Genomic DNA, 27,019 nt, shown 5'->3' with positions numbered 1-27,019 from the left:
GTAAGAGTATGGTAAGAGTATGATAAGAGTATGATAAGAGTATGGTAAGAGTATGGTAAGAGTATGATAAGAGTATGGTAAGAGTATGGTAAGAGTATGGTAAGAGTATGGTAAGAGTATGGTAAGAGTATGATAAGAGTATGGTAAGAGTATGATAAGAGTATGGTAAGAGTACGGTATGGTAAGAGTAAGAGTATGATAAGAGTATGATAAGAGTATGGTAAGAGTATGGTAAGAGTATGGTAAGAGTATGATAAGAGTATGGTAAGAGTATGATAAGAGTATGATAAGAGTATGGTAAGAGTATGGTAAGTGTATGGTAAGAGTATGGTAAGAGTATGGTAAGAGTATGGTAAGAGTATGATAAGAGTATGGTAAGAGTATGATAAGAGTATGATAAGAGTATGGTAAGAGTATGGTAAGTGTATGGTAAGAGTATGGTAAGAGTATGGTAAGTGTATGGTAAGAGTATGGTAAGAGTATGATAAGAGTATGATAAGAGTATGGTAAGAGTATGATAAGAGTATGATAAGAGTATGGTAAGAGTACGGTATGATAAGAGTATGGTAAGAGTATGATAAGAGTATGATAAGAGTATGGTAAGAGTACGGTATGGTAAGAGTAAGAGTATGATAAGAGTATGATAAGAGTTTGGTAAGAGTTAGAGTACGGTGCTGTGAATACATACGTATATTCCCAATTGTGATGAGCAGGATGGGGGTGGCAGTGAGAATTTAGGTATATGGGGCCCCAATCAAAAGTTCACATCAGGGCCCAACGGAGTTTTGTTATGCTCCTGCACATAAGAAACAAATACACATTCTATGATTCCAAGGCAGAGACATGTATGTTCACTAATACCGCCGCCATAGGATGCATGGACGTGTCTATGTCTACTCTGCAGCATTACTGAGGGAGAAGAGGAAGCCGGAGCATGGGAGGTAAGTACATTTTGTGGTAGTTTATTTTTTTCTTTTAATAGGATAAGGGGCCCAGTGGGGACATTTGAATAATGAGGATGCTGCTAGACATTTCATTAGTGAGGGGATGCTGCTAGACATTTCATTAGTAAGGGGAGGCTGCTAGACATTTCATTAGTGAGGGGAGGCTGCTAGACATTTCATTAACCCCTTAAGGACGCAGGGTATTTTCGCTCATTTCTCGCTCTTCATCTTCAAAAATCCAAAACTTTTTCATTTTTCCATGTACAGAGATGTCTGAGGGCTTATTTTGTGCGTAACAAATTTTACTTTCCTGCGATGTTATTTATACCTTGGTGTACAGAGATGTGTGATGTGTTATTTTTTGAGAAATTAGCCGACGCTTTCAATGCTTCCATTTTGAGGACTGTGTGACATTTTGATAAATTTTTTAAATATTTTTTATGACATTTAAATAGGTGTAAAAGTTGCATTTTGGACATTTGGGCGCCATTTCCCGTCTCGGAGGTCTCCGCCGATTATAACTGTTTTTATATTTTGATAGATGGGGCATTTTGGGACGTGGCGATACCTAATGTGTCTGTGATTTTTACTGGTTATTAAAATTTATATCACTTCTAGGGAAAGGGGGGTGATTTGAACTTTTAATATTTTATTTATTAATTAATATTAATTTTTGACATTTTTTTTTCTGTTTTTTTTCCCCTATATCTTAGAACATATAGGGTACATTAACCCTAGATGGTCTGATCGTTCCTACCATATACTGCAATACTACTGTATCGCAGTATATGGCATTTCTGCACACTATACATTACAATGAGCCACTGGGTCATTGTAATGAATATGCAGAAGCCATTGAGCCTCAGGTCAAACAAAGACCCGAGGCTACCATCACAACCAATCACCGCTCCCTGATGATGTTCAGGTGTTCGGAGGTAAGATGGCGGCCCCATGCGCCGCCATGCTTACAGTGCCGCCAGCGACTTTGCCGGCGGCAAACAACAGGTTAACCCCCGCGATCGGTGCAAGCACCGTCCGCGGGTGTTAGTGACGGGTCTTTGCTGCGATATGCAGCCAAGCCCATCTCTGTATGAAGAGGGCTCAGCCCGTGAGCCCTTTTCATACACCCTTCACAGCTATATCCGCCACGGAGCATGAAGGGGTTAATAAGGGTAGACTGCTGGACATTTCATTAGTGAGGCTGCTGGACATTTCATTAGTGAGGGGAGGCTGCAGGACATTTCATTAATAAGGGTAGGGAGCTGGACATTTCATTTGTGAGGGTAGGCTGCTGGACATTTAATTAGTGAGGGGAGGCTGCTGGACATTTAATTAGTGAGGGGAGGCTGCTGGACATTTAATTAGTGAGGGGAGGCTGCTGGACATTTTTATTAATAAGGAGAGGCTGCTGGACATTTCATTAGTGAGGGGAGGCTGCTGGACATTTCATTAGTGAGGGGAGCTGCTGCACATTTTTCTTGTTTGGGGAGGCCGATGGACATTATGTTTGTGAAGAAAGTTTGTTGGAAATTTCATTTATGAGTGGCGGCTGCTTCACATAACATGTGTGAGGAGAGGCTGCTGCGCAGTATATGAATAAGTGGGGCTTCTGCAAAGAAGTTATATAAGGTGCTATTCCTAGACAGTATATACATGGTATATATTTTTGGTGCTGTGAGTATATGTCTGTGTAGCAGATTGGTTTATTCTCAAATGTAATGCGTGGGATGACGGCAGCAGCAACGGTTTAGGTATATGGGGCCCTTATCCAAATTTCACACCAGGGCCAATGGTATCTTGTTTATGCCACCGAATACAAGGAAATACCGATCCCCTGCAGCCATGTACCACAGACAATACAGGACTCCTTGTACTTACTTGGCTCACCCTGACTGCTGCGGGGCATCCACCACCTGGCACAGCGTCACCTGTTATGTTCTGTCTCTGCCATCTGGAGTCTTCACCCGTCTCCTGTATTTCCTACAACGTCAGAGGATCTCTATTATCTGTACAAGAACTTAAACTGAACATTCCCAAACCTTCCATTATGGATCCCTATGAATTACACAAAGTTAAGTTTATTCCATTTTTTCTAGATACATATATTTTATACGAGTGGTAATGTATACATCTGTCTATAATATATATATATATATATGTGTGTGTTTGTACATTTACTGTGAATATGTGAATACATCAGCAACCTACAGCGGTGGCCAAAAGTACTGGCACCATTACAATTCTGTCAGATAATACTTGTTTTCATCCAGAAATTGTATTAATATCTTTATTTATTTTGCTTGCATTGAAAAAAACAAAACAAAAGATAATGAAAAAAACATCAAATCATTGAACATTTTACACAAAACTCCAAAAACTCCAAAAGTATTGGCACCCTCAGCCTAATATTTGGTAGCACAACCTTTAGATAAAATGACAGTGAGCTTCCGGTGAGCATCAATGAGTTTCTTACAAGGTTCTGCAGGAATGTTACACCATTCTTCTTTGGCAAACTACTCCAGGTCCCTGAGATGTGAAGGTGACTTCTCCAAGCTGCCATTGTGAGATCTCTCTGCAGGTGTCTATGGGGTTCAGGACTGGACTCATTGCTGCCACTTTACAAGTCTCCAGCGCTTTCTCTCAAACCATTTTCTTGTGCTTTTTGAAGTGTGTTTTGGGTCACTGTCCTGCTGGAAGACACATGACCTCTGAGGGAGACCCAGCTTTCTCACACTGGGCCCTACATTATGCTGCAAAATTTGTTAGTAGTCCTCAGACTTCATAACGCCATGCACACAGTCCAGCAGTCCAGAGCCAGAGGCAGCAAAGCAACCCCAAAACATCAGGGAACCTCCGCCATGTCTGACTGTAGGGACCGTGTTCTTTTCTTTGAAGGCCTCTTATTTCCGATAAACTCTATGTTGATGCCTTTTCCCAAAAAGCTCTACTTTTTCTACATTCTCCCAAAACGTTCTAGGCTTTCTGAGGTAAGTTTTGGCTAACTCCAGCCTGGCTTTTTTTATGTTTCTGTGTAAAAAGTGGGGTCTTCCTGGGAGTCCTACCGAACAGTCCCTTTTCATTCAGACGCCAACGGATAGTACAGATGGCACTATTGTGCCCTCGGGCTGCAGGGCAGCTTGGACTTGTTTGGATGTTAGTCGAGGTTCTTTATCCTCATCCGCACAATTTTGCATTGAAATCCTTATCAATTTTTATTTTCCATCCACATCTAGGGAGGTGCCACAGTGCCATGAGCTTTATACATCTTCATCTAGGAAGGTGCCACAGTGCCGGGGGCTTTACACTTCTTCATCTAGGGAGGAGCCACAGTGCCGGGGCTTTACACTTCTTCATCTAGGAAGGTGCCACAGTGCCGGGGGCTTTACACTTCTTCATCTAGGGAGGTGCCACAGTGCCGGGGGCTTTACACTTCTTCATCTAGGAAAGTGCCACAGTGCCAGGGGCTTTACACTTCTTCATTTAGGGAGGTGCCACAGTGCCGGGGGCTTTACACTTCTTCATCTAGGGAGGTGCCACAGTGCCACGGGCTTTACACTTCTTCATCTAGGGAGGTGCCACAGTGCCATGGGCTTTACACTTCTTCATCTAGAGAGGTGCCACAGTGCCATGGGCTTTACACTTCTACATCTAGGGAGGTGCCACAGTGCCATGGGCTTTACACTTCTTCATCTAGAGAGGTGCCACAGTGCCATGGGCTTTACACTTCTTCATCTAGAGAGGTGCCACAGTGCCATGGGCTTTACACTTCTACATCTAGGGAGGTGCCACAGTGCCATGGGCTTTACACTTCTTCATCTAGAGAGGTGCCACAGTGCCGGGGGCTTTACACTTCTTCATCTAGGGAGGTGCCACAGTGCCATGGGCTTTACACTTCTACATCTAGGGAGGTGCCACAGTGCCATGGGCTTTACACTTCTTCATCTAGGGAGGTGCCACAGTTCCGGGGACTTTACACTTCTTCATCTAGAGAGATGCTACAGTGCCGGGGGCTTTACACTTCTTCATCTAGGGAGGTGCCACAGTGCCAGGGGCTTTACACTTCTACATCTAGGGAGGTGCCACAGTGCCATGGGCTTTACACTTCTTCATCTAGGGAGGTGCCACAGTGCCAGGGGCTTTACACTTCTTCATCTAGGGAGGTGCCACAGTGCCATGGGCTTTACACTTCTTCATCTAGGGAGGTGCCACAGTGCCACGGGCTTTACACTTCTTCATCTAGGGAGGTGCCACAGTGCCAGGGGATTTACACTTCTTCATCTAGAGAGATGCTACAGTGCCGGGGGCTTTACACTTCTTCATCTAGGGAGGTGCCACAGTGCCGGGGGCTTTACACTTCTACATCTAGGGAGGTGCCACAGTGCCATGGGCTTTACACTTCTTCATCTAGGGAGGTGCCACAGTGCCAGGGGCTTTACACTTCTTCGTCTAGGGAGGTGCCACAGTGCCACGGGCTTTACACTTCTTCATCTAGGGAGGTGCCACAGCGCCAGGGGCTTTACACTTCTTCATCTAGGGAGGTGCCACAGTGCCAGGGGCTTTACACTTCTTCATCTAGGGAGGTGCCACAGTGCCAGGGGATTTACACTTCTTCATCTAGGGAGGTGCCACAGTGCCACGGGCTTTACACTTCTTCATCTAGGGAGGTGCCACAGTGCCAGGGGCTTTACACTTCTTCATCTAGGGAGGTGCCACAGTGCCACGGGCTTTACACTTTTTCATCTAGGGAGGTGCCACAGCGCCAGGGGCTTTACACTTCTTCATCTAGGGAGGTGCCACAGTGCCGGGGGCTTTACACTTCTTCATCTAGGGAGGTGCCACAGTGCCAGGGGCTTTACACTTCTTCATCTAGGGAGGTGCCACAGTGCCAGGGGCTTTACACTTCTTCATCTAGGGAGGTGCCACAGTGCAATCGCATTGGCTTTCATGCGACATAAATGGGGGGGGCTTCGGATTCAGACTTAGCGCGGGATTTAACTTTAAAATTGTGTCGCAAGCCAAGCACTTCCATACACCGGGAAGAAGAAGGTGAACTGCGGCGGACCTGAGCGGGGAAGCGACACATGCAGGATATCGGGTGCACAATCTAAGTAAATAGCGGCAGAGTTCATTATCGTTGGACATTCCAGATCGGGGATCGCGCCAGGGACGGGTAAGTAAATGTGCCCCATTCAATCCCACTTTCATGACACGTACCCCTGTAATCCTGGAACACAACAGCAGGTGAATAAAACAGTATATTACGCTCACTCCATCCCTTCCTCACCCACTTCCCTCATGTGTATCCCCAAACGTTTATATTTGTTATACATGTACATTGCATCAATGTTGCGAGGGGTTCTCAGACGTGACAGCACTTTTCAGCAGCTGCCCCTATCATAGAAGAATGTGTTGTACTATTGATATTCAGTAGGTGTTCTTACTCAGAAAGGAACTGATCTGCAAATGTAAATCAATAAACCAATATGAGCACAAGTGTATTTTGTTCTTTGCATTTCTGAAAAAGATTTGTACAACAGTTTGTTCAATAAAGATATTGACCCATAATTTTGATGATTGATTTTTACAATGATCTCATTTACATTTTTATTCTGTGCTCACTTACAAATATATGCATGTGCTGTATGTGTGTATCTGCTGTATGTGTGTATCTGCTCTATGTGTGTTTATGTAAATGCTGTATATTTTATATAAATTTTATGAATTTATATGGTGTGTATGAAAATGCTGTATATGTTTGTATATACTGTATGTGTGTATATGCTGTATGTATATGCTGTATGTGTGTATATAATGGGGCAGATTTACTTACCCGGCCCATTCGCGATCCAGCAGCGCGTTCTCTGTGCTGGATTCGGGTCCGGCCGGGATTTATAAAGGTAGTTCCTCCGCCGTCCACCAGATATCGCTGCTGCGCTGAAAATCATCTGAACGCGCCGGAATACACCGAGCTGGACCAGGTGAAGGTAAGCGCTCCCCAAGCGACACATTTTCGGTTTTTAAATGCGGCGTTTTTTCCGAATACGTCGGGCTTTCGTTCGGCCACGCCCCCCGATTTCCGTTGCGCGCATGCCGGCGCCGATGCGCCACATTCCGATCGCGTGCGCCAAAATCCTGGGGCAATTCAGGTACAATCGGCGCAAATCGGAAATATTCGGGTAACACGTCGGGAAAACGCGAATCGGGCCCTTAGTAAATGACCCCCAGTGTGTTTATACTGCATTTATGTGTATCTCTCCTCTCTCTCCATCTCTCCTCCTCTCCCCTCCCCATTCATCTCTCTTTTTCTTTTCTCCCACTACATCTCTCCTCCACTCTCTTGTATCTACTTCTCTCCTCCTCTATCTAAATCTTTCCTCCCTAATCATCTCTCCATGATCTATATCTTCTCCTCCTCTACATCTCTCCTCCTCCCTATACCCTGTACTTTTCTTCTCTTTCTACATATCTTCTCCAAATCTACATCTCTCCTCCTCTCTCGCCCCTCTATATCTGTCCACCCTCTAAAACTCTCCACTATCTACATCTCTCCCCTCTCTACATGTCTTCTCCCATTGTACATCTCTCCTCCTCTCTCCTCCCTCAACATCTCTCCACCTTCTACATTTCTCCTCTCTCTACATCTCTTCTTCTCCTCTACATCTCTCCTCCTCTCTTCTTCCTTTTCTTCACCTGTCTCCTCCTTCTTGGATATACCTAGTAACAGTCTCTCCTCCTGCACCATTACCTTCTACACTGAAAACAAATCACTGCACCTTATCCCATCAGGAGCCATTGGTTACAAGATCACAAAACTTTTCCTTTCCTTATATTTTAAGGTGAGAAGGTGTCACTTTTTATCCCTCTCTTTTGTTTTTTTTTTTCTGCTTATAGTTTCTTTCTGCTTTTATTTCTTTACCTTTCTCTTCCGAGAGTTTCTATATCTTTAAGCCGGGATATCACATGTAGTTATATCCAGAGCTCCATTACCGGAGGGGTTATGCTGCTGTCTATTGCCATCCTTCAATTAATATGTGTTATTTCTTTCTTAGTCTTAAATATCTTCATTGTGTACCGTCTGTTTTTTTCTCTTTTTATATTTCTTCCTCTGTGTCAGAGCCTCCTGTTTTATCGCTTTTATGTGATCACTGCTGTATGTGAGTCTTGGCTTTTCTCTCCTTACTATTTCCTTGTGTATAACTTATGCTTAATTGTTGTCTTCTATATATTCTTGGACTGTCATTTGCTCTAGTCTAAGGGATGTTTGCACCAAGACAAACTGTGCTATAGCTGATAGAATGTGGATCATAAATGGAAGCGGAATGTGCAGATTTATAATCACTGATCAAACAGGTCTCTGGAGTAGAACTGTAAAAATCACCTATGGTAGATAGTACAGATATAGAAGAGGCTGCAGAGAATGAGAAGCAACTGTTCTAAATGTAAGATGTAAATACAGTCTCAGCTTTATCTTGGCGAACTCACAAGAGGAAGGATAACAATGCGAAAGACAAGAACAGTGTCTAAAAGACATCTTACTAGTGAGACATTGGGAGTCTACATGACAGTACATTACATACCTGAGTTACATTCTGTAGATCTGTTATTAAAATTGAAAATAGAAAACATAACAACAATGCATAACATAAACCAAACATAATATACAATGGGGCAGATTTACCTACCCAGTCCATTCGCGATCCAGCGGCGCGTTCTCTGCGCTGAATTCGAGTCCGGCCGGGATTTATTAAGGTAGTTCCACCGCCGTCCACCAGGTGGCGCTGCTGCGCTGAAAAGCATCGGAACGCGATGGAGTTCACCGAGCCGGGCTGAGTGAAGGTAAGTGTAAGCTGTGCAACAGATATTTTTTTTAAAAGCGGCGTTTTTTGCGAATCCGACGGGTTTTCGTTCGGCCACGCCCCCCGATTTCCGTCGCGTGCATGCCGGCGCCGATGCGCCACAATCCGATCGCGTGCCCCAAAATCCCGGGGCAATTCAGGGAGAATCGGCGCAAATCGGAAATATTCGGGTAACACGTTGGGAAAACGCGAATCGGGTCCTTAGTAAATGACCCCCAATATATACAAACTACAGGTGGTCCTCTACTTAAGAACACCCGACTTACAGACAACCCCTAGTTACAAACGGACCTCTGGATGTTGGTAATTTACTGTACGTTATCCTTACGCTACAATGGTCAACTATAAGTTATCACAGGTGTCTGTAATGAAGCTTTAATGTTAATCCTGGTTCTTATGAGAACCCAACATTTTTAAAATCCATTTGTCACAAAGACCAAAAAAATTGTGTCTGGGGTTACAATTATAAAATATACAGTCCCGACTTACATACAAATTCAACTTAAGAACAAACCTTCAGAACCGATCTTGTACATAACCCGGGGACTGCCTGTATATACAATAACTCACCTGCTGGTCCAGCCCCATTCACACTTAGCAAAAACACCTAGAGATAACAATAACTTATTACACACCAAAATAAACACTAAATACCATGAGCTGCACCCAACCTAAAAGACAAGACACACCCACAAAGAAATCAATTAACATAAATGAACATAAACACACTCCACCCCATACAGATATCATCATAGGTTTATATATATATACAAACTAACAAACACAGAATACAAAAATATGGAGGGCCACACGCAGCAGGCTGTACAGACCTGCCACTCCAGCTCAACTGTTTCTTGCAGAGCTAGCCTGCATCTGATATTGCTCCCTGCCGGCCCCTAGCAAACTCATCCAAAGTACCACTTACAGACGTGATAAAGGAGGTGGTCCACCCCCAAAACATATAGTCCATTATCTATATGATTAAACTTTCAACAAAAGAAATCTAACTTAACTACATCTAACTAAATCTAACTTAATTACAGGCAGCGCATCGTGCACCAACCCGTTTTTTGGCTACCCTATCCATGTGATTCCCCTTATCCTGTGGCCTCCTGTCCTCCATCCTCCTACTGTAGCCTCCTGTCCTCCAGCCTCCTCCTGTGGCCTCCTGTCCTCCAGCCTCCTCCTGTGGCCTCCTGTCCTCCATCCTCCTCATACTGTGGCCTCCTGTCCTCCAGCCTCCTCCTGTGGCCTCCTGTCCTCCATCCTCCTCCTACTGTAGCCTCCTGTCCTCCAGCCTCCTCCTGTGGCCTCCTGTCCTCCATCCTCCTCCTACTGTAGCCTCCTGTCCTCCAGCCTCCTCCTGTGGCCTCCTGTCCTCCAGCCTCCTCCTGTGGCCTCCTGTCCTCCAGCCTCCTCATACTGTGGCCTCCTGTCCTCCATCCTCCTCATACTGTGGCCTCCTGTCCTCCAGCCTCCTCATATTATGGCCTCCTGTCCTCCATCCTCCTCATACTGTGACCTCCTGTCCTCGATCCTCCTCATACTGTGGCCTCCTGTCCTCCAGCCTCCTCATATTATGGCCTTCTGTCCTCCATCCTCCTCATACTGTGACCTCCTGACCTCCATCCTCCTCATACTGTGGCCTCCTGTCCTCCAGCCTCCTCATACTATGGCCTCCTGTCCTCCAACCTCCTCATACTGTGGCCTCCTGTCCTCCAACCTCCTCATACTGTGTACTTCTGTTCTCCATCCTCCTCATACTGTGACCTCCTGTCCTCCATCATCCTCATATTGTGGCCTCCTGTCCTCCATCCTCCTCATGCTGTGGCCTCTTGTCCTCCATTGTCTTCATATTGTGGCCTCCTGTCCTCCATCCTCCTCATGCTGTGGCCTCCTGTCCTCCATACTCCTCACATTGTGGCCTCCTGTCCTCCATCCTCCTTATACTGTGGCCTCCTTTCCTCCATCCTCCTCATATTGTGGCCTCCTGTCCTCCATCCTCCTCATATTGTGGCCTCCTGTCCTCCATCCTCCTCATGCTTTGTCCTCCTGTCCTCCATCCTCCTCATATTGTGGCTTCCTATCCTCCATCCTCCTTATACTGTGGCCTCCTGTCCTCCATCCTCGTCATACTGTGGCCTCCTGTCCTCCATTCTCCTCATACTGTGGCCTCCTGTCCTCCATCCTCCTCATACTCTGGCCTCCTGTCCTCCATCCTCCTCATATGTTGGCCTCCTGTCCTCCATCCTCCTTATACTGTGGCCTCCAGCCCTCCATCCTCCTCATATTGTGGCCTCCCGTCCTCCATCCTCCTCATACTGTGGCCTCCTGTCCTCTATCCTCCTCATACTGTGGCCTCCTGTCCTCCATCCTCCTCATACTGTGGCCTCCTGTCCTCCATCCACCTCATACTGTGGCCTCCTGTCCTTTAACCTCCTCATACTGTGGCCTCCTGTCCTTTACCCTCCTCATACTGTGGCCTCCTGTCCTTTACCCTCCTCATACTGTGGCCTCCTGTCCTTTACCCTCCTCATACTGTGGCCTCCTGTCCTTTAGCCTCCTCATACTGTGGCCTCATGTCCTTTACCTTCCTCATACTGTGGCCTCCTGTCCTTTATCCTCTTATTGTGGCCTCCTATCCTTTACCCTCCTCATACTGTGGCCTCCTGTCCTTTACCCTGCTCATACTGTGGCCTCTTGTCCTTTAGCCTCCTCATACTGTGGCCTCCTGTCCTTTACCCTCCTCATACTGTGGCCTCCTGTCCTTTATCCTCCTCATACTGTGGCCTCCTGTCCTCCATCCTCCTCATACGGTGGCCTCCTGTCCTCCATCCTCCTCATACTGTGGCCTCCTGTCCTTTATCCTCCTCATACTGTGGCCTCCTGTCCTCCATCCTCCTCATACTGTGGCCTCCTGTCCTCCATCCTCCTCATACTGTGGCCTCCTGTCCTCCATCCTCCTCATACTGTGGCCTCCTGTCCTTTACCCTCCTCATACTGTGGCCTCCTGTCCTTTATCCTCCTATTGTGGCCTCCTATCCTTTACCCTCCTCATACTGTGGTCTCCTGTCCTTTAGCCTGCTCATACTGAGGCCTCCTGTCCTTTACCCTCCTCATACTGTGGCCTCCTGTCCTTTATCCTCCTCATACTGTGGCCTGCTGTCCTCCATCCTCCTCATACTGTGGCCTCCTGTCCTCCATCCTCATCATACTGTGGCCTCCTGTCCTCCATCCTCCTCATACTGTGGCCTCCTGTCCTCCATCCTCCTCATACTGTGGCCTCCTGTCCTTTATCCTCCTCATACTGTGGCCTCCTGTCCTCCATCCTCCTCATACTGTGGCCTCCTGTCCTCCATCCTCCTCATACTGTGGCCTCCTGTCCTCCATCCTCCTCATACTGTGGCCTCCTGTCCTCCATCCTCCTCATACTGTGGCCTTCTGTCCTTTACCCTCCTCATACTGTGGCCTCCTGTCCTTTATCCTCCTATTGTGGCCTCCTATCCTTTACCATCCTCATACTGTGGCCTCCTGTTCTTTACCCTGCTCATACTGTGGCCTCCTGTCCTTTACCCTCCTCATACTGTGGCCTCCTGTCCCTTACCCTCCTCATACTGTGGCCTCCTGTCCTCCATCCTCCTCATACGGTGGCCTCCTGTCCTCCATCCTCCTCATACTGTGGCCTCCTGTCCTTTATCCTCCTCATACTGTGGCCTCCTGTCCTCCATCCTCCTCATACTGTGGCCTCCTGTCCTCCATCCTCCTCATACTGTGGCCTCCTGTCCTCCATCCTCCTCATACTGTGGCCTCCTGTCCTTTACCCTCCTCATACTGTGGCCTCCTGTCCTTTATCCTCCTATTGTGGCCTCCTATCCTTTACCCTCCTCATACTGTGGTCTCCTGTCCTTTAGCCTGCTCATACTGAGGCCTCCTGTCCTTTACCCTCCTCATACTGTGGCCTCCTGTCCTTTATCCTCCTCATACTGTGGCCTGCTGTCCTCCATCCTCCTCATACTGTGGCCTCCTGTCCTCCATCCTCATCATACTGTGGCCTCCTGTCCTCCATCCTCCTCATACTGTGGCCTCCTGTCCTCCATCCTCCTCATACTGTGGCCTCCTGTCCTTTATCCTCCTCATACTGTGGCCTCCTGTCCTCCATCCTCCTCATACTGTGGCCTCCTGTCCTCCATCCTCCTCATACTGTGGCCTCCTGTCCTCCATCCTCCTCATACTGTGGCCTCCTGTCCTCCATCCTCCTCATACTGTGGCCTTCTGTCCTTTACCCTCCTCATACTGTGGCCTCCTGTCCTTTATCCTCCTATTGTGGCCTCCTATCCTTTACCATCCTCATACTGTGGCCTCCTGTTCTTTACCCTGCTCATACTGTGGCCTCCTGTCCTTTACCCTCCTCATACTGTGGCCTCCTGTCCCTTACCCTCCTCATACTGTGGCCTCCTGTCCTTTATCCTCCTCATACTGTGGCCTCCTGTCCTCCATCCTCCTCATACTGTGGCCTCTTGTCCTCCATCCTCCTCATACTGTGGCCTCCTGTCCTTTATCCTTCTCATACTGTGGCCTCCTGTCCTCCATCCTCCTCATACTGTGGCCTCCTGTCCTCCTTCCTCCTCATACTATGGCCTCCTGTCCTTTACCCTCCTCATACTGTGGCCTCCTGTGCTTTATCCTCCTATTGTGGCCTCCTATCCTTTACCCTCCTCATACTGTGGCCTCCTGTCCTTTACCCTGCTCATACTGTGGCCTCCTGTCCTTTATCCTCCTCATACTGTGGCCTCCTGTCCTCCATCCTCCTCATACTGTGGCCTCCTGTCCTCCATCCTCCTCATACTGTGGCCTCCTGTCCTCCATCCTCCTCATACTGTGGCCTCCTGTCCTCCATTCTCCTCATACTGTGGCCTCCTGTCCTCCATCCTCCTCATACTGTGGCCTCCTGTCCTTTATCCTCCTCATACTGTGGCCTCCTGTCCTCCATCCTTCTCATACTGTGGCCTCCTGTCCTCCATCCTCCTCATACTGTGGCCTCCTGTCCTCCATCCTCCTCATACTGTGGCCTCCTGTCCTTTACCCTCCTCATACTGTGGCCTCCTGTCCTTTATCCTCCTATTGTGGCCTCCTATCCTTTACCATCCTCATACTGTGGCCTCCTGTTCTTTACCCTCCTCATACTGTGGCCTCCTGTCCTTTACCCTCCTCATACTGTGGCCTCCTGTCCTTTATCCTCCTCATACTGTGGCCTCCTGTCCTTTATCCTCCTATTGTGGCCTCCTATCCTTTACCATCCTCATACTGTGATAAAAAATATGTATTACAACCTCCACTAAGAGTAGCAAAGGGTAACAAAATAAAGCCGGCTCACCCAACCTTCAGACCTTCTTGGCCGTACTCTCACTGTGGCGGTGTCCTGGTGCTCGGCAAAGGCAAACCATAGCCATGTAGCATAAGTGAAAACAACGTGGAACCGGCACAACACGAATCACTTCACAGGGGTAAGGTGCCAAATTCTTCTTCTTTATTGGTTAAAAGTCACACAACATGAGGAGACAAATCGGTTGACGCGTTTCGACGGTTCCCCGTCTTAATCTTAACCTGTCTGTTGTAAAAACAAGCTCACCTTTATGGAGGATCGGCTGAATGAATAGGAGAGGGGAACGCCCTCTTTCCTGTGTGGTTGCCCGGATCGAGCCGCGCCCCCGTGATCACATGACAAATCACATGATCGGGAGCGAAGCTCGGCAACGGGACAACCACAGAGCTATACAATGCTCGGACATCGGGCCGCGTCTCCAATACCTCGCGATCCGCTAATATCGGGTCAACGAGATCGGAAGAGCAATCCGAAATCCAAAATAACAGGTGAGTATGTACTTTAAAAGAAAACAATTATAGAATAAAAATTGTCACAGCTTGTTACACGAATGTATATATACTAGCTAGACATACGATTTGTCGTACTAGGGAACTAGAGAAGTAAATTCCTATAGACTATAAAAGTGCTGTACTAGCACTATCAAAGTGCTGCGTCACTTGTTGCATGAGCCAAAAACTGAGGAAAACTTATGTCACAAGGTTGTTGCACATACCTAAACCATTTGAACAATTATAAACATTATGGAAGAGGCAACAGAGTAAGTATAGAATCCTATGTACCAACTGCTACAGCAACGAAAATAAAGAAAGGGGTTATAATTTCTCTTAATATGTCAATATAATGTCCTGTCTCTTGTTCATACCATGTGGTACTCTGCTCTCCAAAACAAAAATCCAATAGCTCTCCCTATTCAATAATTTTCTCTTCATATTACCGCCCCTAATTGGAAGTGTGACCTTTTCAAAGCCCGTCCATGTGAAGTGACAAGTGGATTTGCCATGTATCTCTCTAAAGTGTCTTGACGCTGCTGAGATGCCAACTGATTCATTGGTGATGTCTGACAGATGTCTACGGATCCTGGTTTTTAGAGGACCCGTAGTGTGTCCTATATATTGTATCTTACACATATTACATTTGATAGAGTAAATGGCATTGTTGGTGTTACAGTTAAGGTATGACTGAATGGGGTAGCTTTTATCAGTACTGCAAGATTTTATATTGGTGTCTACTGTAATGTACCCACAGGCCTTACATAATGTGTGTCCACATTTGTAGCAACCCTTGGTGTTTAACCAAGTCTTATTGATTTTTTGGCTTTTAAATAAACTTGGTGAAACGACACTACCTATCGTGGGAGCTCTCTTAGCCACACATTTGACACCGTCGTTTAATAAAACATGGAGAGTTGGATCTTGTAGTAGAATCGGGACATATTTTTGAACTATTCTAGTAATATCCCTAAATTGTTTGCTGTATGTTGTGGAAAAGATTATAGGGGACTTTTTCTTCTCTATAGCATTACTGTCCCTTGTTTCTCTCTGTTCCAATTTATCTGTTAGTAAATCTTCCTGTTTCAAGCTATGTACTCTGTTTATAGCCTTTTCTACTGTTACATTACGATATCCTCTCTGATTGAGTCTGCCTTTAAGATTCTTTATCTCTTTCTCAAAGTCACCATCGTCGGAGCAGTTTCTTCTGAGACGTATTAGTTCTCCATAAGGTATATTTTGTGTAACATGGGGAGGATGACATGAGGATGCTAATAGGGTGGTATTCCTTGACATTTCTTTCCTATAGGGCACCACCCTAACCCTATTGTATTCTCCAATTAGGGTAACATCCAAAAACGGGATTGAATTCCCTCCAAACATGGATGTGAACTTTAGGTTCATTGGGTTGTCATTAAGATAGTTGACAAATTCTGTAAACACAAATTCTGTACCCCTCCAAACCCACACCAGGTCGTCTATGTAACGGCCAAACCAAACTATAGACTCCCGGTGCGGGTTGGAGGGCGAAAAAATGTATGTCTCCTCCCATTGTGACATATAAATATTGGCAAGGGAGGGGGAAAATTTTGCCCCCATTGGGGCCCCCTCCACTTGCAAATAATAAGTGCCATCAAAAAAGAAAAAGTTGTTTTGGAGTAAGAATCCGGTAGTAAGAATTAAATATTCTTTTAAAGCTGTACTGTATGTACTGTACCTATCCAGATGTCTCCGCAAAAAGAAAAGACCTAATTCGTGCGGAATAGAAGAATATAAGGCAGTGACGTCACAAGATGCCCATTTGAAATCCTCCTGCCATTCGAAATTTTTCATAATTCTTAACAAATGCTTGGTGTCTCGTAAAAAAGAGGGAGTGACCCTAGTAATTGGCTGGAGGAAATGATCCAACCATTCACCCAGTCTCTCACCCACTCCCCCTATCCCCGCCACTATAGGTCTTAAAGGTGGCGGAAAAAGGTTCTTGTGAACTTTGGGGAGTGAATGAAAGACTGGAGTGATGGGGTCTGTGACGTATAAATAGTCTTTCTCTCTTTGTGTAATAACACCCAGTGTAACACCTTCCTCTAGTATTTTTAGTAGTTGTTTCTGAACTGTGTTCGTGGGATTGGATTCCAAGGTCCGATACGTATTACTATCTTTTAATATGTTCTCATTGAGAATCTTATAGAGGGCGGCATCCATCACCACTATGGCCCCCCCCTTATCTGCAGACCTAATAATTAGATCTGGGTCCTCCTTAAGTTGTTTTAGAGCCTCCCTTTCCCCTTTTGATAAATTCTGACGTGTATGATGTGAACAATTATCCCTCATTTTTTTATGTAATGCTACCAATTCCTTCTCAACTATGTCCTGAAAATGATCTAAAACAGGAACTCGGGAGTTGATAGGATAAAAATCCATATTTTTGGTACAGAATTCATTATTGACACAATCATTACTCTCTCCTTGCCCACATTCTAATAACCTTAATGTCAATACATTATCCTGTTCTTGAAATTTACTCATAATGCCGTCTGTTCTCATAAGATCTGCTATGTATTCATTGTGGCTATTAGAAGTGGAAGTGGAACTCCCAATACTGTCTGCTTCCACTCTATCTGATACATTAACATCATTAAAATGTTTTTTCACCGTGATATTACGAGCTAATTTATTGATATCCAAAAGTGTGTTAAATAAGTTAAAGTCCACTGTGGGAGAAAATTTTAAACCTTTTGTTAATACTCTAATCTGGTTATCAGACAATATTCTACTAGAGAGATTGATGACTGGTTCCATTAGGTGTTCTTCTTGGCCCGAGTTTTCACTCCTGGATCTCTTGTGTTTGCGACCTGCCCGTCTAACCCGTTTTTTGACGGTTTATTCGATTGCTTTTGGTTCTCTCCTGGTTTTGACTTCTGCACTGTATCTTTATTTTTGCGTCTCGCCCCCGTTCGCTCTTCCTCCACTTGTGAAGACATCTGGTTCGAAACAACACTGTCTCTGGATTCCTCTGTGTCCGAAAAACTGACTCTGGAGTTGTAGTATCTCTTATTGCCCCTTTTATTCCGCTTCTTCAGAATGGATTTGGGGGTACTTGTGTTGGTGTATGTACCTTGTTCCCGTCGTTTCCATACATAAACCTCATCGTTCTGGTAATCAATAACATCACGTTCAAATTTCTTTCTTTTAATTGCGGTGATGTTATCTTCCATCGCTTTGACTTTTTCAGCCACAATGGATGTCTGTTGCATGTACATTGACTCCGGCAACTCCTTTTGTAGTGAGTCTCTTATGCCATTGATTTCTGCTTTGATGTCCATCAACAATGTTTGTTCTTGTTCAATTATTAATCGCATCAATTTCATTGAGCATTCACTTAAGGCTTCATGCCAATTCTTTAGAAAGGTCTTAGAGTACTCGGTAGTGGGTATCTTTTTAATTCTCAACCCTCTGGGTATCATGTTTTTTTCTACATAAGAACTCAAAGTTTCAGAGTCCCACCATATACGAGCCTCTTTTTCACACAGTTTCAATAGTTTGTCCCATAGTACAAAATCACTAGACATAGAGTCAGAGTTTGCGGAGCCTATATTGAAAATAGCTGCTGCTCGGTTTCTCCTAGTATCATCTTCGGAAATATTCGTGCTTCCGGACTCTATGTCTGACTCCTCTAGTTGTGACATGTTGTTAAAAATATCAATTTAAGGTCTAGGATTTACGGGGAGACTACGGCTTCTGGCTATGTATAGACACAGATAAAAAATATGTATTACAACCTCCACTAAGAGTAGCAAAGGGTAACAAAATAAAGCCGGCTCACCCAACCTTCAGACCTTCTTGGCCGTACTCTCACTGTGGCGGTGTCCTGGTGCTCGGCAAAGGCAAACCATAGCCATGTAGCATAAGTGAAAACAACGTGGAACCGGCACAACACGAATCACTTCACAGGGGTAAGGTGCCAAATTCTTCTTCTTTATTGGTTAAAAGTCACACAACATGAGGAGACAAATCGGTTGACGCGTTTCGACGGTTCCCCGTCTTAATCTTAACCTGTCTGTTGTAAAAACACGCTCACCTTTATGGAGGATCGGCTGAATGAATAGGAGAGGGGAACGCCCTCTTTCCTGTGTGGTTGCCCGGATCGAGCCGCGCCCCCGTGATCACATGACAAATCACATGATCGGGAGCGAAGCTCGGCAACGGGACAACCACAGAGCTATACAATGCTCGGACATCGGGCCGCGTCTCCAATACCTCGCGATCCGCTAATATCGGGTCAACGGGGGCGCGGCTCGATCCGGGCAACCACACAGGAAAGAGGGCGTTCCCCTCTCCTATTCATTCAGCCGATCCTCCATAAAGGTGAGCGTGTTTTTACAACAGACAGGTTAAGATTAAGACGGGGAACCGTCGAAACGCGTCAACCGATTTGTCTCCTCATGTTGTGTGACTTTTAACCAATAAAGAAGAAGAATTTGGCACCTTACCCCTGTGAAGTGATTCGTGTTGTGCCGGTTCCACGTTGTTTTCACTTATGCTACATGGCTATGGTTTGCCTTTGCCGAGCACCAGGACACCGCCACAGTGAGAGTACGGCCAAGAAGGTCTGAAGGTTGGGTGAGCCGGCTTTATTTTGTTACCCTTTGCTACTCTTAGTGGAGGTTGTAATACATATTTTTTATCTGTGTCTATACATAGCCAGAAGCCGTAGTCTCCCCGTAAATCCTAGACCTTAAATTGATATTTTTAACAACATGTCACAACTAGAGGAGTCAGACATAGAGTCCGGAAGCACGAATATTTCCGAAGATGATACTAGGAGAAACCGAGCAGCAGCTATTTTCAATATAGGCTCCGCAAACTCTGACTCTATGTCTAGTGATTTTGTACTATGGGACAAACTATTGAAACTGTGTGAAAAAGAGGCTCGTATATGGTGGGACTCTGAAACTTTGAGTTCTTATGTAGAAAAAAACATGATACCCAGAGGGTTGAGAATTAAAAAGATACCCACTACCGAGTACTCTAAGACCTTTCTAAAGAATTGGCATGAAGCCTTAAGTGAATGCTCAATGAAATTGATGCGATTAATAATTGAACAAGAACAAACATTGTTGATGGACATCAAAGCAGAAATCAATGGCATAAGAGACTCACTACAAAAGGAGTTGCCGGAGTCAATGTACATGCAACAGACATCCATTGTGGCTGAAAAAGTCAAAGCGATGGAAGATAACATCACCGCAATTAAAAGAAAGAAATTTGAACGTGATGTTATTGATTACCAGAACGATGAGGTTTATGTATGGAAACGACGGGAACAAGGTACATACACCAACACAAGTACCCCCAAATCCATTCTGAAGAAGCGGAATAAAAGGGGCAATAAGAGATACTACAACTCCAGAGTCAGTTTTTCGGACACAGAGGAATCCAGAGACAGTGTTGTTTCGAACCAGATGTCTTCACAAGTGGAGGAAGAGCGAACGGGGGCGAGACGCAAAAATAAAGATACAGTGCAGAAGTCAAAACCAGGAGAGAACCAAAAGCAATCGAATAAACCGTCAAAAAACGGGTTAGACGGGCAGGTCGCAAACACAAGAGATCCAGGAGTGAAAACTCGGGCCAAGAAGAACACCTAATGGAACCAGTCATCAATCTCTCTAGTAGAATATTGTCTGATAACCAGATTAGAGTATTAACAAAAGGTTTAAAATTTTCTCCCACAGTGGACTTTAACTTATTTAACACACTTTTGGATATCAATAAATTAGCTCGTAATATCACGGTGAAAAAACATTTTAATGATGTTAATGTATCAGATAGAGTGGAAGCAGACAGTATTGGGAGTTCCACTTCCACTTCTAATAGCCACAATGAATACATAGCAGATCTTATGAGAACAGACGGCATTATGAGTAAATTTCAAGAACAGGATAATGTATTGACATTAAGGTTATTAGAATGTGGGCAAGGAGAGAGTAATGATTGTGTCAATAATGAATTCTGTACCAAAAATATGGATTTTTATCCTATCAACTCCCGAGTTCCTGTTTTAGATCATTTTCAGGACATAGTTGAGAAGGAATTGGTAGCATTACATAAAAAAATGAGGGATAATTGTTCACATCATACACGTCAGAATTTATCAAAAGGGGAAAGGGAGGCTCTAAAACAACTTAAGGAGGACCCAGATCTAATTATTAGGTCTGCAGATAAGGGGGGGGCCATAGTGGTGATGGATGCCGCCCTCTATAAGATTCTCAATGAGAACATATTAAAAGATAGTAATACGTATCGGACCTTGGAATCCAATCCCACGAACACAGTTCAGAAACAACTACTAAAAATACTAGAGGAAGGTGTTACACTGGGTGTTATTACACAAAGAGAGAAAGACTATTTATACGTCACAGACCCCATCACTCCAGTCTTTCATTCACTCCCCAAAGTTCACAAGAACCTTTTTCCGCCACCTTTAAGACCTATAGTGGCGGGGATAGGGGGAGTGGGTGAGAGACTGGGTGAATGGTTGGATCATTTCCTCCAGCCAATTACTAGGGTCACTCCCTCTTTTTTACGAGACACCAAGCATTTGTTAAGAATTATGAAAAATTTCGAATGGCAGGAGGATTTCAAATGGGCATCTTGTGACGTCACTGCCTTATATTCTTCTATTCCGCACGAATTAGGTCTTTTCTTTTTGCGGAGACATCTGGATAGGTACAGTACATACAGTACAGCTTTAAAAGAATATTTAATTCTTACTACCGGATTCTTACTCCAAAACAACTTTTTCTTTTTTGATGGCACTTATTATTTGCAAGTGGAGGGGGCCCCAATGGGGGCAAAATTTTCCCCCTCCCTTGCCAATATTTATATGTCACAATGGGAGGAGACATACATTTTTTCGCCCTCCAACCCGCACCGGGAGTCTATAGTTTGGTTTGGCCGTTACATAGACGACCTGGTGTGGGTTTGGAGGGGTACAGAATTTGTGTTTACAGAATTTGTCAACTATCTTAATGACAACCCAATGAACCTAAAGTTCACATCCATGTTTGGAGGGAATTCAATCCCGTTTTTGGATGTTACCCTAATTGGAGAATACAATAGGGTTAGGGTGGTGCCCTATAGGAAAGAAATGTCAAGGAATACCACCCTATTAGCATCCTCATGTCATCCTCCCCATGTTACACAAAATATACCTTATGGAGAACTAATACGTCTCAGAAGAAACTGCTCCGACGATGGTGACTTTGAGAAAGAGATAAAGAATCTTAAAGGCAGACTCAATCAGAGAGGATATCGTAATGTAACAGTAGAAAAGGCTATAAACAGAGTACATAGCTTGAAACAGGAAGATTTACTAACAGATAAATTGGAACAGAGAGAAACAAGGGACAGTAATGCTATAGAGAAGAAAAAGTCCCCTATAATCTTTTCCACAACATACAGCAAACAATTTAGGGATATTACTAGAATAGTTCAAAAATATGTCCCGATTCTACTACAAGATCCAACTCTCCATGTTTTATTAAACGACGGTGTCAAATGTGTGGCTAAGAGAGCTCCCACGATAGGTAGTGTCGTTTCACCAAGTTTATTTAAAAGCCAAAAAATCAATAAGACTTGGTTAAACACCAAGGGTTGCTACAAATGTGGACACACATTATGTAAGGCCTGTGGGTACATTACAGTAGACACCAATATAAAATCTTGCAGTACTGATAAAAGCTACCCCATTCAGTCATACCTTAACTGTAACACCAACAATGCCATTTACTCTATCAAATGTAATATGTGTAAGATACAATATATAGGACACACTACGGGTCCTCTAAAAACCAGGATCCGTAGACATCTGTCAGACATCACCAATGAATCAGTTGGCATCTCAGCAGCGTCAAGACACTTTAGAGAGATACATGGCAAATCCACTTGTCACTTCACATGGACGGGCTTTGAAAAGGTCACACTTCCAATTAGGGGCGGTAATATGAAGAGAAAATTATTGAATAGGGAGAGCTATTGGATTTTTGTTTTGGAGAGCAGAGTACCACATGGTATGAACAAGAGACAGGACATTATATTGACATATTAAGAGAAATTATAACCCCTTTCTTTATTTTCGTTGCTGTAGCAGTTGGTACATAGGATTCTATACTTACTCTGTTGCCTCTTCCATAATGTTTATAATTGTTCAAATGGTTTAGGTATGTGCAACAACCTTGTGACATAAGTTTTCCTCAGTTTTTGGCTCATGCAACAAGTGACGCAGCACTTTGATAGTGCTAGTACAGCACTTTTATAGTCTATAGGAATTTACTTCTCTAGTTCCCTAGTACGACAAATCGTATGTCTAGCTAGTATATATACATTCGTGTAACAAGCTGTGACAATTTTTATTCTATAATTGTTTTCTTTTAAAGTACATACTCACCTGTTATTTTGGATTTCGGATTGCTCTTCCGATCTCGTTGACCCGATATTAGCGGATCGCGAGGTATTGGAGACGCGGCCCGATGTCCGAGCATTGTATAGCTCTGTGGTTGTCCCGTTGCCGAGCTTCGCTCCCGATCATGTGATTTGTCATGTGATCACGGGGGCGCGGCTCGATCCGGGCAACCACACAGGAAAGAGGGCGTTCCCCTCTCCTATTCATTCAGCCGATCCTCCATAAAGGTGAGCGTGTTTTTACAACAGACAGGTTAAGATTAAGACGGGGAACCGTCGAAACGCGTCAACCGATTTGTCTCCTCATGTTGTGTGACTTTTAACCAATAAAGAAGAAGAATTTGGCACCTTACCCCTGTGAAGTGATTCGTGTTGTGCCGGTTCCACGTTGTTATCCTAATACTGTGGCCTCCTGTTCTTTACCCTCCTCATACTGTGGCCTCCTGTCCTCCATCCTCCTCATACTGTGGCCTCCTGTCCTTTCCCCTCCTCATACTGTGGCCTCCTGTCCCCCAGCCTCCTCATACTGTGGCCTCCTGTCCTTTACCCTCCTCATACTGTGACCTCCTGTCCCCCAGCCTCCTCATACTGTGGCCTCCTGTCCTTTACCCTCCTCATACTGTGGCCTCCTGTCCCCCAGCCTCCTCATACTGTGGCCTCCTGTCCTTTATCCTCCTCATACTGTGGCCTCTTGTCCTCCATCCTCCTCATACTGTGGCCTCCTGTCCTTTCCCCTCCTCATACTGTGGCCTCCTGTCCCCCAGCCTCCTCATACTGTGGTCTCCTGTCCTTTCCCCTCCTTATACTGTGGCCTCCTGCCCTTTCCCCTCCTCATACTGTGGCCTCCTGTCCTCCATCCTCCTCATACTGTGGCCTCCTGTCCCCCAGCCTCCTCATACTGTGGCCTCCTGTCCTTTCCCCTCCTCATACTGTGGCCTCCTGTCCTTTCCCCTCCTCATACTGTGGCCTCCTGTCCTCCAGCCTCCTCATACTGTGGCCTCCTGTCCTTTATCCTCCTCATACTGTGGTCTCCTTTCCTCCAGCCTCCACATACACATGGTCGGACTAGGCAGTGTGTAGCATAGGTGCTCTGCAGGGGACGGTTTTGGCACCCTTTTTATTTATTATCTACACATCTAACTTCAGGAAAAACTAAACTGAATGTTTCTTACAAAAATATTGGTGGGATTGGTGTAGACACAGGGGCATATTTATCAGGACCTCTGCGCCACGTCAGTATTGCTAGCACTTGCAACTATTTAGCCCTCTCTGCCACCTTCATGTCAGTGGGGCGTGAAGGGGCATGGGGGGGGGGGGGGCGTAGCCAGTGGTGCGGAGGGAGTGGGCCAGCGCGGGGCGTTACTGTCTGGCGTAAAATAAACATGGCTCAGCCTCCTGCCCCGATACGTCTATAGCCTTCCGCCTCTTGATGTATGCTGCTGCGAATAGGCAGCGGCGGGGCAATCATACGCTGGCGCTCGTGCCCCCACAGTCTATAAAGAAGCGGTGGGGTAATTTCCAAGCCGGTGTCCATATAATTCCCTGCAGCTGCATGTTAGTAAGACAAAGGAGCTAGAAATGAATTTTCGCTGAAGGTTACAGGTTCTAGTGAACCGTTATATATTGGTACCACAGAGGTGGAGAGAGAGCGAAGCTACAAATATTTAGGCATCATAATTGATGATAAATTAAAATGGCATCAGCAAGTAGAAAAACAACACAGACGGGGACAGAGCAAACTATTCTTTTTACGCAGATTGCGATATTTTAATGTGCATAAGGTGATGCTTTGCTCTTTTTACCCTACAGTGGTTATAAGTGCCGTGTTATTTGCCTTCGCTGCAGGGGGGACTGTATCTTGGTTAGGGATAATAAAAGATTGAATAAAATATTCAGAAAATCAGCCTCAATTGTGGGTCTGGTGTTATAGGACTGGGATAGTACACTACAGCGTAGAGAAAGTGCACAAATATATTGGTAATGAAGATCACCCACTACATGAGGTAATTCAGTCCCAGCAGGGTGGTTTTAGTACAGGGTTTATTAATGAGATGATTATTTGTTCCCTCATAATTTGTTCCATTATTATTATTATTATACTGTGGCCTCCAGTCCTCCAGCCTCCTCCTGTGGCCTCCAGTCCTCCAGCCTCCTCCTGTAGCCTCCTATCCTCCAGCCTCCTTCTGTCCTCCAGCCTCCTCCTGTAGCCTCCTGTTCTCCAGCCTCCTCTTCTTGTAGCCTCCTGTCCTCCAGCCTCCTCTTGTTGTAGCCTCCTGTCCTCCAGCCTCCTCCTGTGGCCTCCTGTTCTCCAGTCTCCTCTTCCTGTAGTCTCCTGTCCTCCAGCCTCCTCCTGTATCCTCCTGTCCTCCAGCCTCCTCTTCTTGTAGCCTCCTGTCCTCCAGCCTCCTCTTGTTGTAGCCTCCTGTCCTCCAGCCTCCTCCTGTGGCCTCCTGTTCTCCAGTCTCCTCTTCCTGTAGTCACCTGTCCTCCAGCCTCCTCCTGTGGCCTCCTGTCTTCCAGCCTCCTCCTGTGGCCTCCTGTCCGCCAGCCTCCTCTTCCTGTAGCCTCCTGCCCTTCAGTCTCCTCTTCCTGTAGCCTCCTGCCCTCCAGCCTCCTCTTCTTGTAGCCTTCTGTCCTCCATCCTCCTCATACTGTAGCCTTCTGTCCTCCATCCTCCTCCTGTAGCCCCCTGTCCTCCAGCCTCCTCCTGTAGCCTCCTGTCCTTCAGTCTCCTCTTCCTGTAGCTTTGTCACTAGCCCTAGCAGCTCCTTCACATCGTGCCTGCTTACCAGAGCAAACAGCAGCCGCAGCGCTGTGAGCTACAGGAGCGACCACCACTGCCCCTGGCACCGATACACCACCCTTCCCACTGGGGAGCAGCACACGGTACCAGGATCTGCCTGTAGAGTGTGCAGTGGGTGACAGATTCATGAAATGTGGCGCACAGCATTCATGAATCTGGGGCCCCCTACACTGCTCTGGAAGAATGCACCATTTTTTTGGGTGCAGAATTGTGGTGCAGACAGAATCTTGGTGCATGGTCAGACTAAGCACTACAACGGTCCTTTTGGTGCACATTTTTTTCTGCTTTGTCAGACAGAAAACTAATGCAAACACTAAATTAAATATGGGCCACTGCTTCTTTGTATTATTATAATGGAAAAGTCTAAAGAAATCAGCAAATATATCAAGAAGAGAATTGTGGGTCTGCACAAGTCTGGATCATCCTTGAGTGCCAGAGTCAGTCACAAAACACATTCTCCACTGATCTTCTTTATACAATGATTGGGCATATGGGGCCGGGTAAGGGGATACAATACTGTAAATTTAGTTCCTCTTTGCAATTTTTGACAGCTGTGAGATATGAAGAACAGTATAAACCTATTCTGGGTGGAGTTCTCTCTCCCCATGTCTTATATATCATATAGAGGCTGGTCCTCTAATATAAGATCTGGCTTCAGTCTTCCCTGCTGATCAGTGGGTATTGCTGAGAAATGGTATGGTAAGGGTTACATGTGATTCCTACAGAGCGTATTACAGTAGGAATGGGGTATTACATGTAGGACATTATCTACTAGCACTGGAGATGTTCTAGTAAAGAAAGCAGCATCATATTTCCATAAAATATTTGTTCTAAGCAGAATATTTTTATAGATTGCATCTATTTTTGTAACTTACACAATCACAGACTGCAAATTATCTGGTGTTAAATTATATACTAAATTCAGGTTACAGGTTACACCCAGGACACACCTGAACCCTCAGTATATATATGAGGCACTAGTAGTATCTGCATCACAAGGAGCCTGCACCCAGAGCATCACCCAGGTAAGTACCAGAGCTTCTACTATTTTTGTCCATATATATATATATATATGTCCCTAT

The 27,019-nt window shown here is 45.4% G+C and overlaps 1 protein-coding gene across 2 annotated transcripts in view; it reads left to right on the top strand.

Annotated features, from left to right (window-relative positions):
• The first annotated feature begins 7,538 nt into the window (after positions 1-7,538).
• Positions 7,539-27,019, top strand: part of LOC140134626 (zonadhesin-like) — a 29,303-nt gene continuing 9,822 nt past the window's right edge. The window contains exons 1-2 of one of the 2 annotated variants that reach the window (XM_072155071.1): positions 7,539-7,780; positions 26,863-26,962. The gene's annotated coding sequence lies outside the window, so the exon portion shown is untranslated. The remainder of the gene's footprint in view (positions 7,781-26,862; positions 26,963-27,019) is intronic. The other variant, XM_072155072.1, reaches the window with a different exon arrangement.

This window comes from Engystomops pustulosus, chromosome 6 (assembly GCF_040894005.1).
Source record: "Engystomops pustulosus chromosome 6, aEngPut4.maternal, whole genome shotgun sequence".
Taxonomy (NCBI): domain Eukaryota; kingdom Metazoa; phylum Chordata; class Amphibia; order Anura; family Leptodactylidae; genus Engystomops; species Engystomops pustulosus.
The sequence above is the reverse complement of the archived record's forward strand: the minus strand, read 5'-3'. Positions and strand labels throughout refer to the sequence as shown.